This window comes from Hemicordylus capensis, chromosome 2, assembly GCF_027244095.1.
Source record: "Hemicordylus capensis ecotype Gifberg chromosome 2, rHemCap1.1.pri, whole genome shotgun sequence".
Classification (NCBI taxonomy): domain Eukaryota; kingdom Metazoa; phylum Chordata; class Lepidosauria; order Squamata; family Cordylidae; genus Hemicordylus; species Hemicordylus capensis.
The window spans coordinates 182,123,143-182,136,174 of NC_069658.1; the positions used below are offsets into that span (position 1 = coordinate 182,123,143).

The 13,032-nt window shown below is 46.2% G+C and overlaps 1 protein-coding gene across 1 annotated transcript in view; it reads left to right on the forward strand.

Moving 5' to 3' along the window:
• Positions 1 to 8,191: 8,191 nt before the first annotated feature.
• The window catches only part of S1PR2 (sphingosine-1-phosphate receptor 2), an 88,080-nt gene continuing 83,239 nt past the window's right edge, over positions 8,192 to 13,032 (forward strand). The window contains exon 1 of the mRNA XM_053302770.1: positions 8,192 to 8,266. The gene's annotated coding sequence lies outside the window, so the exon portion shown is untranslated. The remainder of the gene's footprint in view (positions 8,267 to 13,032) is intronic.

The window sequence follows — 13,032 nt, forward strand, 5'->3', positions numbered from 1 at the left end:
CAAAAGCCTTTGTTGGGGAACTTTATCAAAAGCTTTTTCGAAGTCCAAGATACTATGTCAACCGGATCACCTTTATCCACATGCTTGTTGACACTCTCAAAGAATTCCAAAAGGTTAGTGAGGCAAGACTTGCCCTTGCAGAAGCCAGGCTGGTTCTCCTTCAACAAGGCCTTTCCCCCACTATATGCTTAACAATTTTGTCCTAAAGTATGCTTTCCATCAATTTACCTGGCACCGAATTTAAGCTGACTGGCGTGTCATTTCCCGGCTCCCCCCTGGATCCCTTTTTAAAAATTGGAGTCAAGTTGGCTACTTTCCAGTCCTCTAGTACAGAGGATGATTGTAGGGACAAGTGATATAGTTTTGCTAGGAGATCGGCAATTTCACATCTGAGTTCCTTCAGAACTCTTGGGTGGATGCCATCTGGCCCTGGTGATTTGTTAATTTTTAGTTTTTCAAGAAAGTTTAGAACCTTGTCACCTCAAATTGGCCCAGTTCCTCAGCTGCTAAATCTGAAAAGCTCAATTCCAGAGAGGGTATATGGTCAGTATCCTCCACCATGAAGACAATGCAAAGAACTCATTCAGCTTCTCTGCAATCTCCTTAATAATCCCTTTCACACCTTCATCATCTAAGGGTCTAACCACCTCCCTGGCAGGTTTTCTACTTCTGATATATTTAAAGAAGTTTTCATTATTCCCCTTGACACTGAGGTGCATGTAGCTAGAAGTGTCAAGGGGAATAACAAAAACGTCTTTAAATATAGAAGTAGAAAACCTGCCAGGGAGGCGGTTGGACTTTTAGAACTCTCTTTTCGCATCCCTTATTGCTCCTTGCATTTCTTTTGCCAGAGTTTATGTTCTTTCCTGTTCTCTTCATTTGGGCAGGACTTCCATTTTCTGACGGAAGACTTCTTCCCTTTTATAGCTTCCCTGACTCTAGTTGTTAGCCATGCTGGCGTCCTCCTGAACTTGGTGGTACCTATTCTCATTCTTGGTATACTTTCCAACTGTGCTTCTAGTACTGTGGTTTTAAATAAGTTCCATGCTTTCTGGAGTGATTTCATCATCCTGACTTTCCCTTTCAACTTTCTTCTTAGCAGTCCCCTCATGTTTGAGAAGTTTCCTCTTCTGAAGTCCAACGCATCTGGGTTGGACTTCCTTAACAATTCTCTATTTGCATATATGCTGTATTGGATCACACTATAGTCACTGCTACCCAATGGTTCTGCAACTCTGACATCTTGCACCAGGTCTTGGGCTGGCACCACTCAGAATTAAATCCAAAGTCCCCTGCTGCATTTCCCCCGCTGGCTCTGTGGTTTAAAACAGTCCCACAGGGCAGCAGTGTACCTCCTTGCTGCCCCAGTGCGCATCGGGCCAGAAGTACATGGAAGTGCCCCGTGTGCGTGTGCATGTTGTGACGCGCATGAACGCAACACACAAACCAGGCTCTTCCAGGTACTTCCGTTCCGATGCGTACTGGGGCAGCAAGAAGGTACACCTTCAAACTGGCCAAACCACCAGACTTTCGAACTGTTTTGGAGGTCTGTAAAAGGGCCTCCAAACCTCTTCGTGCACATCCCTAATTATTAGCCCATCTTCATAAAGGGACACTTAGATTCATTGTCCAGTATTTTGTGGAAGCAAGTAAAGGTTAAACCATGGGGAAGGTTGAACCTCCTTCTCTTTTTCCCACAGGCATTTGTAATTCCTCATAACTGATTCTTGGTATTCCATCTGTGCCACAAATAAAGTGGGAAAACATTGCACTGATCTGTTTGAATAATGTGTTGTTGTTGTTTATTTACGATCTTAGATCAAACATCAATATACACAGAATATACACAGTAAAAAGAGAAAACAATAATCTTAATGAATGAGACTAGTAACCTTGTTGGAGCATAAATAATGCTAGGTATTCATTTTCAAGTAATGTTCAGCTTATTTATTTTACTCCATACCTTCATAGTGAGTACTGTTTTGTATGTGAAGGCTTGCTTTGATCTCATGTGGCTGCAGTTGAGTTCCCTTGTGGTGTGTGTGTGTGTGTGTGTGGTTTTTTTGTTTGTTTTTGCAGCCGGAAAGCTAATAGTTTGATCTGCAACCCTCTTCAAAACCATCCTCTGCCTTCAGCCAGACAGAATGAAAGAACAGGAGAGGCAAGGGCAGCAAGAGCTGAAGGGAAACAATTGCAGCTGTATGTACTTTAAGCTCCCTTAATGATTGAGGATGTGAAACTAATATAGGAGATTCCCAACTGCTCCCACTCCCAGCAACGGTGACCAGCTATAGACATGATTCCAAGGAAGTGTATGAGAGGGGACATATTAGGGGCATAGCTAGGGGAGAGGGGGACGTGCTCGCCCTTCTCATTGGTGGCCCCTCAGAGTGAGGAAGATAATGAAGAAATAGGGAGGAGTGGAGTGGAGCTGGGGGCCCCGGGTTCTTTGAAACCGTCTGCCAAATTATAGCTACACCCCTGGTACATATATTATTATATTGCTTTTTGATGAAATGTTTTCCTAGGAGATGTTCAGACATGGCTTAATGCTTCAGGGTATCCAAAGAGCGAATCTGCTTTGGAGTAGATTCGCAGCAGTTTAATTCGGATGATTAGATGAGCTGTTCACGTAGGGTCAGTTCTTGTCAGCATTCCCTGTGGATCTTTTCCCTGTGTGCATTCCCAAAGCTTGCTCCGGGTTTTTCCTCCAGCCAGTCACATCCCAGAGGAGGAGGCGAGAGACCTTGTGTGTGTGTGTGTGTGTGTGTGTGTGTGTGTGTGTGTGTGAGAGAGAGAGAGAGAGAGAGAGAGAGAGAGAGAGAGTTCAACAGCTAGTTGTGGAAGACCTGCAAGACAAGTTGCCAAGCAGCTGGATCAAACAACAGAACACTTAACCCGAACCTGCCGAATCTGACCCAAATCTTTGCTGATTTTTATAATGAACTTGCCTTTGTGACTGCCTTAATCACCTCATGTTCCCCCCCACTCCACTCTAGACCATTTAAGAGGCCATGGAAGTTGAAAATAGAAATCATTGCTTTCTCTCTGTGATGAAGAAAAATGCATCCTCATGGAATCTGCTCAGACACAAAGGGCTCAGTTTACATCGAACCTGTAGTCTCCACTGAAGTTCCAGCCATCCTCCAACAACATCTGCATATGTAAAGCCTATGTTCCTATGGTGACCAGACTTCAATAAGATGAAGCCAGAGACTCATATATGAATTAAAAGTAGACAAAAGACTAGCAGCACTAGCAAGGCTTGTGTTTCGCTCAGGAATTTCTCCCTCCCCTTCTGGACTCCCTCCACAGAATGTCAACAATCTGCCACAACAATTGCAAATCACTCAAAGAGCAGACCATACCCAACACAGCTGTCAAACTCCCCTCCATTTAGCCTTGCGAAAGTGCAAATTTTGAAGAAAGCCAAATTACTGGCAATGGCCCCTCTACACATCACGGGAGAAGCAGTGGGGCATACCAGAAAGCTTGGTGTCCCCCCCCCCCGCAAAAAAGCTGCCACAAATAGGATTTTTTTTAACCCTGGACATAATTCAGGCCAAGCTAGAATGTGCAGTATTAATTTGGGGGAAAGCAGAATGGGGTGTGTACTGGTCCCTGATAGCTCGCAGGGACTTCGGGGTAAATCCAGCTGATATGTGGACTCGCACCCTCCATTCTGGCCATGTGTGTAAAAGTCCCTAGAAGTTTACATAGAAGAATAAGAAGGTCTCCTCTCCCGAAAGGAATCACAATCTAAAAGATACACAAGGTAGACAACAGCAGCAATAACTGAAGAGATACTGTGCCGGAGTTGAATATGGCTAGTTGCTCTTCCCCTGCTAATATAAAGAGAATCACGACTTGGAAAAGTGTCTCTTTATCCAGTTAGCAAGGGTACAGTGCTTTCAGAGCAGGAACTAATATTGGAGATATGCCTCACGGCTAGAAGAATAGGTATATATCACACATCCAGTGCCAGAAGGACCACATCTAAAGCTCTGCCCGTTTAATGTTCTGTTGCCTAGAAAAAGTTTATTGGGAGAAAACCTGAATTGAACAGAGAGGTTTGGAGTCATGCTCATCATCTGTCAAATGTTTATATTTCCTGGAAGTCCCTTTTTCATATTTATAAATATAGTCCATGTCATGGCAGTTTCATAAAGTCCCTGCTTACAGAGAAACCGGTGCTTTCCTGTCCCTTTTCTCTAGCTATCTTTGATGCAGACGCCAGTCCCGGACTCACACCATTGCCTCCAGATCTGCACAGATACATGTCATGTTGCAGCTGTTCATCTTACATTTTAAAACTTCCCACTTTGGGGGCCATGAGGGAGTTTCACACAATGATGTATGTGCACTAGCCCTTGGCAATAACACATGGTGAATTAACTATCTTTGGGTGGGGAGCGGGGGCAGGGGGACCACTTTCTGGAATTGGTGTGATGTGGCCTTAACTTCCTTTTTAAGGAATGTTTGACTCAGAGCATGGCTGCAAAAGCACATCTATGAACCCCAAACACCTCCACAATACAACTCTCCCCACAGTGATTGTGCACTTCTAGTGATTATTACATCTGAAGTTTGACACGGTTCAATTTATCTCATTGCTCTCTCCCAGACTTTCAAAAATGCTTAAAAAAAAAAAAAGTATATATTTCTTAGTGGCTGAGCATTCCTCTGCACCACCATTTAAGTGCAAGAAGGTTTATGCAGATTTTTAACAAATAAAAGGGGGGGAAAGAACACCAGCACAGCTTCCTTCAGAGTTGGCCCCAGGGATTTTGGTGCCCTAGGTTTGACTTTGGTGCCCCTCCAGCCAAAAATGGTTTCACTTGAGCCATTAACAGCTGTTCATTTGTTAAGATGGGAGAGAGAGAAAAACAGAGCAAGGCATGCCCCCCAAAAACTTGGCTAGCTGACTGGTAGACTGTGGTGCAGGGTGGTACAGTGCCCACCAAAACTGGATTAATTTATTCAGGTGGGTGGGCAGTGGCATCCCTTTTTAAAGTGGTGATTCTCTTTATTGAGCAGAGGGAGAGGGTCCCGTTCGGACTCGGAACGGGCCAGCTGGTTCCGTGCACACCCCTACTACCCTCCTGATTCCACCCCCTCCTTTGGAAGCTGTTCTCCTCAGTTGCTTTAGCACTAGCCACTTTCTTTAGTGCTGCCATCATTTGTTTATTCACTTTTTAAGGAGAACCCAGGCAATGTCATTGTTAGTCTATTGCATTCCAGTGTTTTGTGCGTGACCCTCCTATGTTTTTTCAGACTTGACTTGTGGTGATTTGGGGGAGGGGGGCAGTGTAACACAGTTGCACAGCCAGCCTTTCCAATGTAGACAACTACAACACAACTGAAGTTTTAAGGGCTTACTGTGCCTTTAATCAAAAGCTTCCCACTTGCAGGTTTTACCGGTTTTATTGCTTTCATTGTGGTTAGGGATTAGTGATGAATTACCCATTAGTCAATGTCTGTTCCCTGAAGTGGGTGAAACTTTAATACAGGTTTCCTTGTTTGTTTGTTTGTTTGTAGTTGCAAACTTCTCAAAACCCCTTTCTTCCATCAAGGCTACAACTTCCTACTCCTCATATGCCAGTAGAACTTAGCCTAAGTATGTTTAATTATATTCTTCCCCTGCTTACCACCAACCTATTTTGCTCAGCTTCCTCTGCTGTCTTGTGTTTGTTTACAGATTGTAAGCTCCTTGGGACAGGGACATATCTTCTCATACTTTGTAAAGCAGTATCTACAGTGACAGAGCCATGTATTATTATTATCATTAGCTTTATTGTTATTAATGTTCTTAATATTTGTGAGCTGCCCACAGAGCAATTCGTTATGGGGCAATTAACTAAGTCTTATTATTTATTATATTATATTATATTATATTATATTATATTATATTATATTATAATAATTATTATTTTATTTATTTTATTATCATTATTATTAATGTTCAGACACCTAATGGCGCAGCGGGGAAGTAACTTGCCTTGGGAGCAAGAGGTTGCTGGTTCAAATCTCCACTGGCATTTTCCCCCGTCTATGGAAAACACCTATATCAGGCAGCAGCGATCTAGGAAGATGCTGAAAGACATCATCTCTTAGTGCGCTGGAGATGGCAATGGTAAACCCCTCCTGTATTCTACCAAAGAAAACCACATGGCTATGTGGTTGCCAGGAGTTGACACTGATTTGTCAGCACAACTTTACCTTAACTTTATTGTTAATGTTCAGAGGTCATGTTTACCTTTGTTAACTGGATAAGCAGCATCTTTTCAAGTGATGGTCCTTTTATATTTGCCGGGAGAGTACAACTGTTCCTATTCACCCCAGCCCCACATCTCTCCGTTGACTGTTGCTGGTGTCTCCATTTTATTTCTCTTTAGATTATGGGTCCTTTTGGGACAGGGAGCCATCTTTGCATCCTTTTGCTATACAAAGAATTTTGAGAACTTTTTGTTGTTGAAAGTCACAATATAATTATCTTTAATAATAATTGTGTAATTAAGCTGTACAATTCCAACAGGTTCTGGTCCTAAACCCAGGTGAGCCTGACTCAAATTAAACCCTCTTTCTTGGTTTAACGAAAGGCACTGGTTCCAGCAGCTGCAGGGGTGCAGTGGCATCCCCACACCCTGCTCTGTCGCATTCTGAATTATGAGCACAATTGTGTGAGTTAATATTTTGAAGCAGTCCCCCCTGTGCTCCAGAAGCACTCTGTCGAAGTGGAAACATGGCCTTGATTCCAGAGAATAGGAGAGCACCCCCAATATTAGCACTCTTGCACAGTTATTACACTCAGAATTGTAATTTGTCGCAGGGCAGCACACAGGCTCTCACGGAGTCCCTGCAGCTGCTCGAAGCGTGGATGCTTCAGTAGTCAGGATGTCAGCAACAGTCCCTGATTCGTGGGGGGGGGCAATTTATTTGGGTTGGGAATGGGTGATACAGGAGCTAACTGGTGCAGGGGGCTTGTGTGGGTGCAATTCAGAGACATGAGGTAGTCAAAGGCATTAAATGGCTCATTAAAGGTGACACAAGTCAAAGATTCTAAAATGTGATAAAAGCTTGAATGCACATTTTTTGCTGTGTTATGAGAAATTTCTTCTCACAGAAGAGAATGTGGGTTTTAACCACTTCCCTGTATTTAAAAACGTTAAAGACACATAAGCAGGCCAAAGCATCCTTTCCCCCGCTGGTCAACTGACAATCTAAGTTGCAAATGGAGTGACGTCTTGCAGATTACTTGGAAGTATGTTGCTTTTGTCATCTGAAATTCTCAGGATGGTTGTTTGAGCAACTTTGAAATGCTGTGTGTGAAGATCATTTCAATTTAGTTCCCTCTCTGTTAATGGTAATATAGGACTGCAGTGAAAAGGCTGACACGATAAAAGTTGCAATGCTCTCTGCAATTTAAAGAACAACTTGATGAAGAACAGTAATTTCCAAACAGTGCCCATGCAAAAAGGCCCTTTAAAAAGTCGTGATCCCCTCTTGTTACAAGAATCTATCATATAACCGTACTCACATTAATCCCTTCAGTAGCTCACTACCTTTGCCTTTTTCTTCCCTTCCCTCACTCTATGGTCTCTCCGCGGGGTAGAAATTTAGATTGTAAGCTCCTTGGGGCAGGGAACTAGTTCGGTAGGTTGGTTTTTGCTTTTGTTACGCTATAAAGCCCCATGTACACTGAGGGTGCTGTGCAAAATCAATAATTCAGTTTTGCAGGCAGTATTTGTGGGGATCTTACTCAAAGAAGAGTAAGAAAAAAACACAAACACATTATTTTATGTCCACTCAATTAATTTTAGATTCCGCTCAGGTTGAATCAGGAAGGTCCCATTCCGAATATATGTGTGCACACACTGCCTTGATACTGCCGCCCAGAACAAAACTTATTCGTTACTCCGCACACAGATGAAAAAAATTAGAGAGCACACTGACCATGTCCTACGACGTTCTCCCGGGGTCCAGCTGAGAGCCGGATTTGGAGAGGGGGCGGGCAACAGCGGGGGAGGTCGAGGAGCGCCCCCTACCGGAGGAAACGTGGCCCGCCAACCCTGGCAGCGTACAGCTGGATCGCATTGACGGCTGGGCGGGCAGACGGACGCGATGGAGGCTCTGCGCCAGCGCTGCTCGGCCCGTCTGCCTCCCGCTGTTGCCGTCGCTCAGGCTGCAACAGCAGGCTGAGAGCCGCTCGCGCCGTCGCTACTGCCGCCACCCGGGGAACAAGCCGAGGCGCCCCGTCAGCCCCGAGGTGAGTCCAGAGGCCGGTTTCCCGAAGGCACCGCTCGCCTCCCCCCGTTGCTGCCTCTTGCGTGCTCCGCAAAACTTTGCTTCTTCGCTCGGCCAAAGTGCCTCCTGCTCCCAAAGCCAGCCAGATCTGGTGGCTTTCTGTCCTCGCCAAGCTTTGCCTTGCGCTCTGCTCTGTCCCCCAGCCCGCCCCGCTCCTCCCTGCCTGCTGCGGGTATCTCTACCTCTCCTCCAGCTCTCCCTCCTTCCCTCCCCGGAGACGGCCACGTTCCCTTTTCCCCGGTTACTCAGGAGTGCCTCTGGCGCGCGCGCTCTCTTTGTCAGCAGCCAGGTTCTTCCCTCCCCTTCCACACGCTCGCTCGCTCGCCCTCCACTCCTCTCTATTAGGCGCCCTCCGGCCCCGTTTTCCAGTACTGAGAGTTGCCTCCACGTATTCCCCCATCCCTTTCTCGTTTGCAGCAGATCAGTCCCCCCCTCTGTCTGTAAAACTGCCACTCCCTCCCTCAATCACTCCTTCCTCCCCTGGGATGCCCTATTCTTCCCCCTGTCTGCCTGATTCTCCCTCCATCCACTGTTTTCTCTCTCCTAGGCTGTTGCCTGCCAGCCTTTCTTCCACTTTTGATGCACTTACCCTTGCCCTTCATGCCACATCCCCAATCTGGACTTCTCTTGTGCATGCCCCACACAGGCGGCAAAAAATCCCTTTCATTGTATGGGGGGGTCACATACAACAGCATTCATTGATGTGCAGTGTTAACATTTCAGTTAGTTATTATTAACATTTCAGTCAGTAAAGTACCAGTGGGCGTGTCTGTCTGTATGTATGTGGTGAGGAGATCTGTCTATTGCAAGGACAGCTGTGGCAGGGTGCACAGAGCATCTCTGTATATTTAGCACAAGGCCAGACCACCCAGGGTTAGGAGTGAAGGGCAAGTTTTGCCATCACTGCCATGGAGTCTTGCTTAGCATGCAGTGTTTGACTTTTCTCCATAGGAATGAATGGCAGCCATTCTGCTGCATCTTGGATTGGATATAGGAGGGAGTTAAGGGGTACTCGTGGGACAGTGTTTTCTCATATAGATTTTTGTTCTTGCTGTGAAAGACAGCTGGTCCAGCTTCCCTCATGCTGGACCAGCTCATGCAGGTCCAGCATGAGGGAAGCTCCCAAAATGAGTGTGGGACAAAAACAGTCCATAAGTGGGGACAGAAAGACTTATTCAAAACAAGCAAATCCGCTCCAACAGACTTTGGGCTACAGGCAGCCTTTCATCAGGGGAACTGTGTGTGTGAAGATAATATATACTTGGAATGAACAGTATCTTTTTTACTTAAACAAACAAACTTTTGCATATTGTGAGAAGACCTTTCAGGGGCGTAGCCACTGTTGGACAAGGGGGGATCACCAAGGTCTGGGAAAGTTGCCCCCTCCCACACCCAGACAGCCGGTGAATGAAGCAATCACTGGCTGGGAGCACGAAGTGTGCCCATCTCCTGGCCAGCCGGTGCTTCATTCAAGTGCTGGCTGGCTGGGTGTCTTTCCCTGCCTCATTCCCAGTGAGACAGAGAAATAAACCCCCACCCAGTCAGCACTTGAATGACTGACTGAGGAGGATCAGAAGAAGGGCCAAGCAGCCCCTCCTCCTGGTGGTGGCCACACCCCCATGCTGGTCAGACACAGGGGGCGTGGCCAATGTTGGGAGTGGGGCTGCTCAGCTCCATTCCTGATTCTTTCCAGTCAGCACTTCACTTCATTCAGTGCTCCCAATACTGGCCATGCCCCCTGGGCCACCAGAGCATGTTTGTACCCCAACCACCAGCAAGCTTCCTATGCCCCTGTCTGTTATCTTCTACACACACACACACACACACACACACACCCCTCAGAATAAAGCTTGATTTTAAAAGGGGAACTTCTCCTCTTCATTCGGTGCATTTATTCTCTTAACACACACAGTTCCCCAATGAAAGGTTGTCTGTGGCCTGAAACATGTTGAGCTGTTGGAGTTAGGAACATAGGAAGATGCCTATGTTATGAAGAGTCAGACCACTGGTCCATCTAGCTCAGCATTGTCCTCACAGACTGGCAGTGGCTTCTCCAAGGTTACAGGCTGGAGTCCCTCTCAGTCCTATCTTGGAGGTGCCAGGGAGGGAATTTGGGACTTTCTGCATGCAAGTATCAGATACTCTTCCCAGAGCGGCTCCATCTCCTCAGGGTAATATCTTGCAGTGCTCACACACATGTGGTTTCCTTTTCCTATGCAAACCAGGGCAGACCTTGCTTAGCAAAGGATACAATTCATGCTTGCTGTCCCAAGACCAGCTCTCCTCTTTCTGTTAGATTCATTCAAAGTAGGAAAATCTTCTGCCTCCACTTGTGGACTGTTTTTGCATTGAGTTTTACAGTCCTCAAACCAATGGCCCCATTTTACAGACTGGGAAAGCAGATTGTGACGCCAGTAACTGGGCCAGTAACGCTTGCCTGGGGCTCTCTAGCAGTGTGTGCCACAGTAATGTACCTAAGATGCAGACAGCGCAGGGGTTCTCAAACTTGGATCCCCAGATGCTGGTGGACAACAACTCCCATTATCCCCAGTCACAGTGGCCTTGTGGCTGGGGATGATGGGTGCTGTGGTGCAACAACAGCTGGGGACCTAGGATTGAGAACCCCTGATAAAGTGTGTTTTAAGTGCTCAAAGTGCTTCTCATTACCTTGGTGACTCTTAAAACGACTCTATACAATAGGCCAATATTGCCATTTCCCTGTTGCAGTTATGTGGCTGAGGCTGAGAGTGTGTGTCATGCCTTCGCCACCTGAGTTTGGATGAGGTGAGATTCGAACCAAGTGTTTCTTACTTCTTATTTATTGATTTGATTTGGCTTGCGTGCTTAGGTGTGGCTCACAATTACCACATAAAATATGAAAGGATGGGGCAGTCCTTTCATGAGGCAAGATGAGGAGGTTGCCTCAGGCAGTAGATTACTGGGGTTATCAGTAGCGCAGCAAGATGCCCACTGCCTCCTCCATCGGATTTGATCTGATGATTCTGACCCTTTTAAGCTTTGCAAGTCGCACAGGAGGAAGAGCGAATGCTGCCCTCCCTTCCTCACACTCCTCAAAAACCTTTCAAATATCATGAGGACTGAAGAGCTGGCCATGTCCCATCTCCATACTGAAAGCTTTCCTCTGCTTCCTCTTTCAAGTGCAACTATTTAAATTACACGGGCAGTTCTCTCATGCTCTGGACCTATAACCCTATTGTAGGGAAGGGATTTCAATGGGCCCATAACCATTATAAGCCAGTTATTACAGAGCAAGCGTGTGTGGGAAGAACCAAGCCCATTAAGCATATCTTGAGACAAACATTTAAGGTCTAAATACTTGTAAAGGTTTACATACTTGGAGTTACATACTTGGACAGAAAGCCGGTGTCCCTGAGCTTTATGTCTTCATAGTGCAAAAGCAGAACAAAGAAGAAAGGAAGAGTAAAATGCAACAAGCAGGTAGGAAGAGGAGCGGGAGACCTGAGAGTCCCAGTCTACCAATCAGAAGCCAGAGCAGAGGAAGAGACATCAAGAGTGGGGAAACAAAGAGGAAGACCCTTGCTTACTCTCTCTATTCTCAGTGCCCTAGTGGTCAATAGGATAGAAGGTGTAAAGAGTTGATGCTCCTGGAGCTGTATCTCCAACCATTTTTCCTCCTCTCTGACCCCCACCCCCATGCCACTTTCAAAGTCTGCCAGAGTTGGTTTTGAAAGGGGTCTGGCCCTTCCAGGGATGTGGGGCAAGACAGCATTTGAAACCTCACCTCTGGCACCCCAGAACTTTGGGCTGCCCCTGCACGTGGGCACGGATCAGGGAGCTGCAAGTCTCCTCTGTGTTTGGAAATGTCTGCCTCTCTTTTCATAACATATATCTATGTTTACCACAGAAAATTCTGGTCAGACACCAGTATTTCTGCAGTGTTGTATAAAGTACCAAGCAGGCTTGAGTAGAGATTTGGATCTGAATCGAAAACCCGAATGCAGGCCACAGGACCACCCTGGGCTTCTCTTGCAACCCTCTTATCCTGCGCTATTCACACATAGTAGTGAGTCAGCCGTTTTAATCAGCTGTGTGGCTATAATCAGAAATTCACAGGGCTGTCTGAGATTCGGAAACCTAAGCACAAATGCAGCGTTTGGACACCACAGGGAGGCCACAAGCTCTGGGTGTGATCATGATTTCTTCAAGCACAGCAAGCCGGCCTATAGTTTTCAGGGCTGAGTTCTCCCCCAGGGTACCCAGTTTTACATCCAGCCCCTGCTCCCAGACTCCTAAGAGAAGTGTACAGCTGGATGTGGCCAAAGATGTGCCTAGTCCGGCATTCTGCCTCTAAGGAAGCCAGCTCAGTAGCTGTTGGGGAACTAACAAGCAGGGTGTTATGGACACAACTAACCCCTGTGATCTGTTCTCATTCTTGGCATCTGATAATTAAAAGTATAGATATACCACTACTGAATATCTTGGCTCTTAGGGCTAGCCATTGTAGGTTTATCCACAACTCATTTGTCTGAATACCTTTAAAAGCCATCTGAAATTGAAACTACATAGTACACACAGTTGCCTCAGTGTGGTTGGTGGTCATGGGGGTTTAAAACAAAAGCAACCATGTGAGGCTGCAATCTTGAATGGAGGACTGGTGAGGTGAGGGGGCACGGATTAACTTGCCTCTGGCCATTTTTCTGCTGAAAATAGCACAGCGGCCATCCGACTGCTTACTTTCCCGCTTGC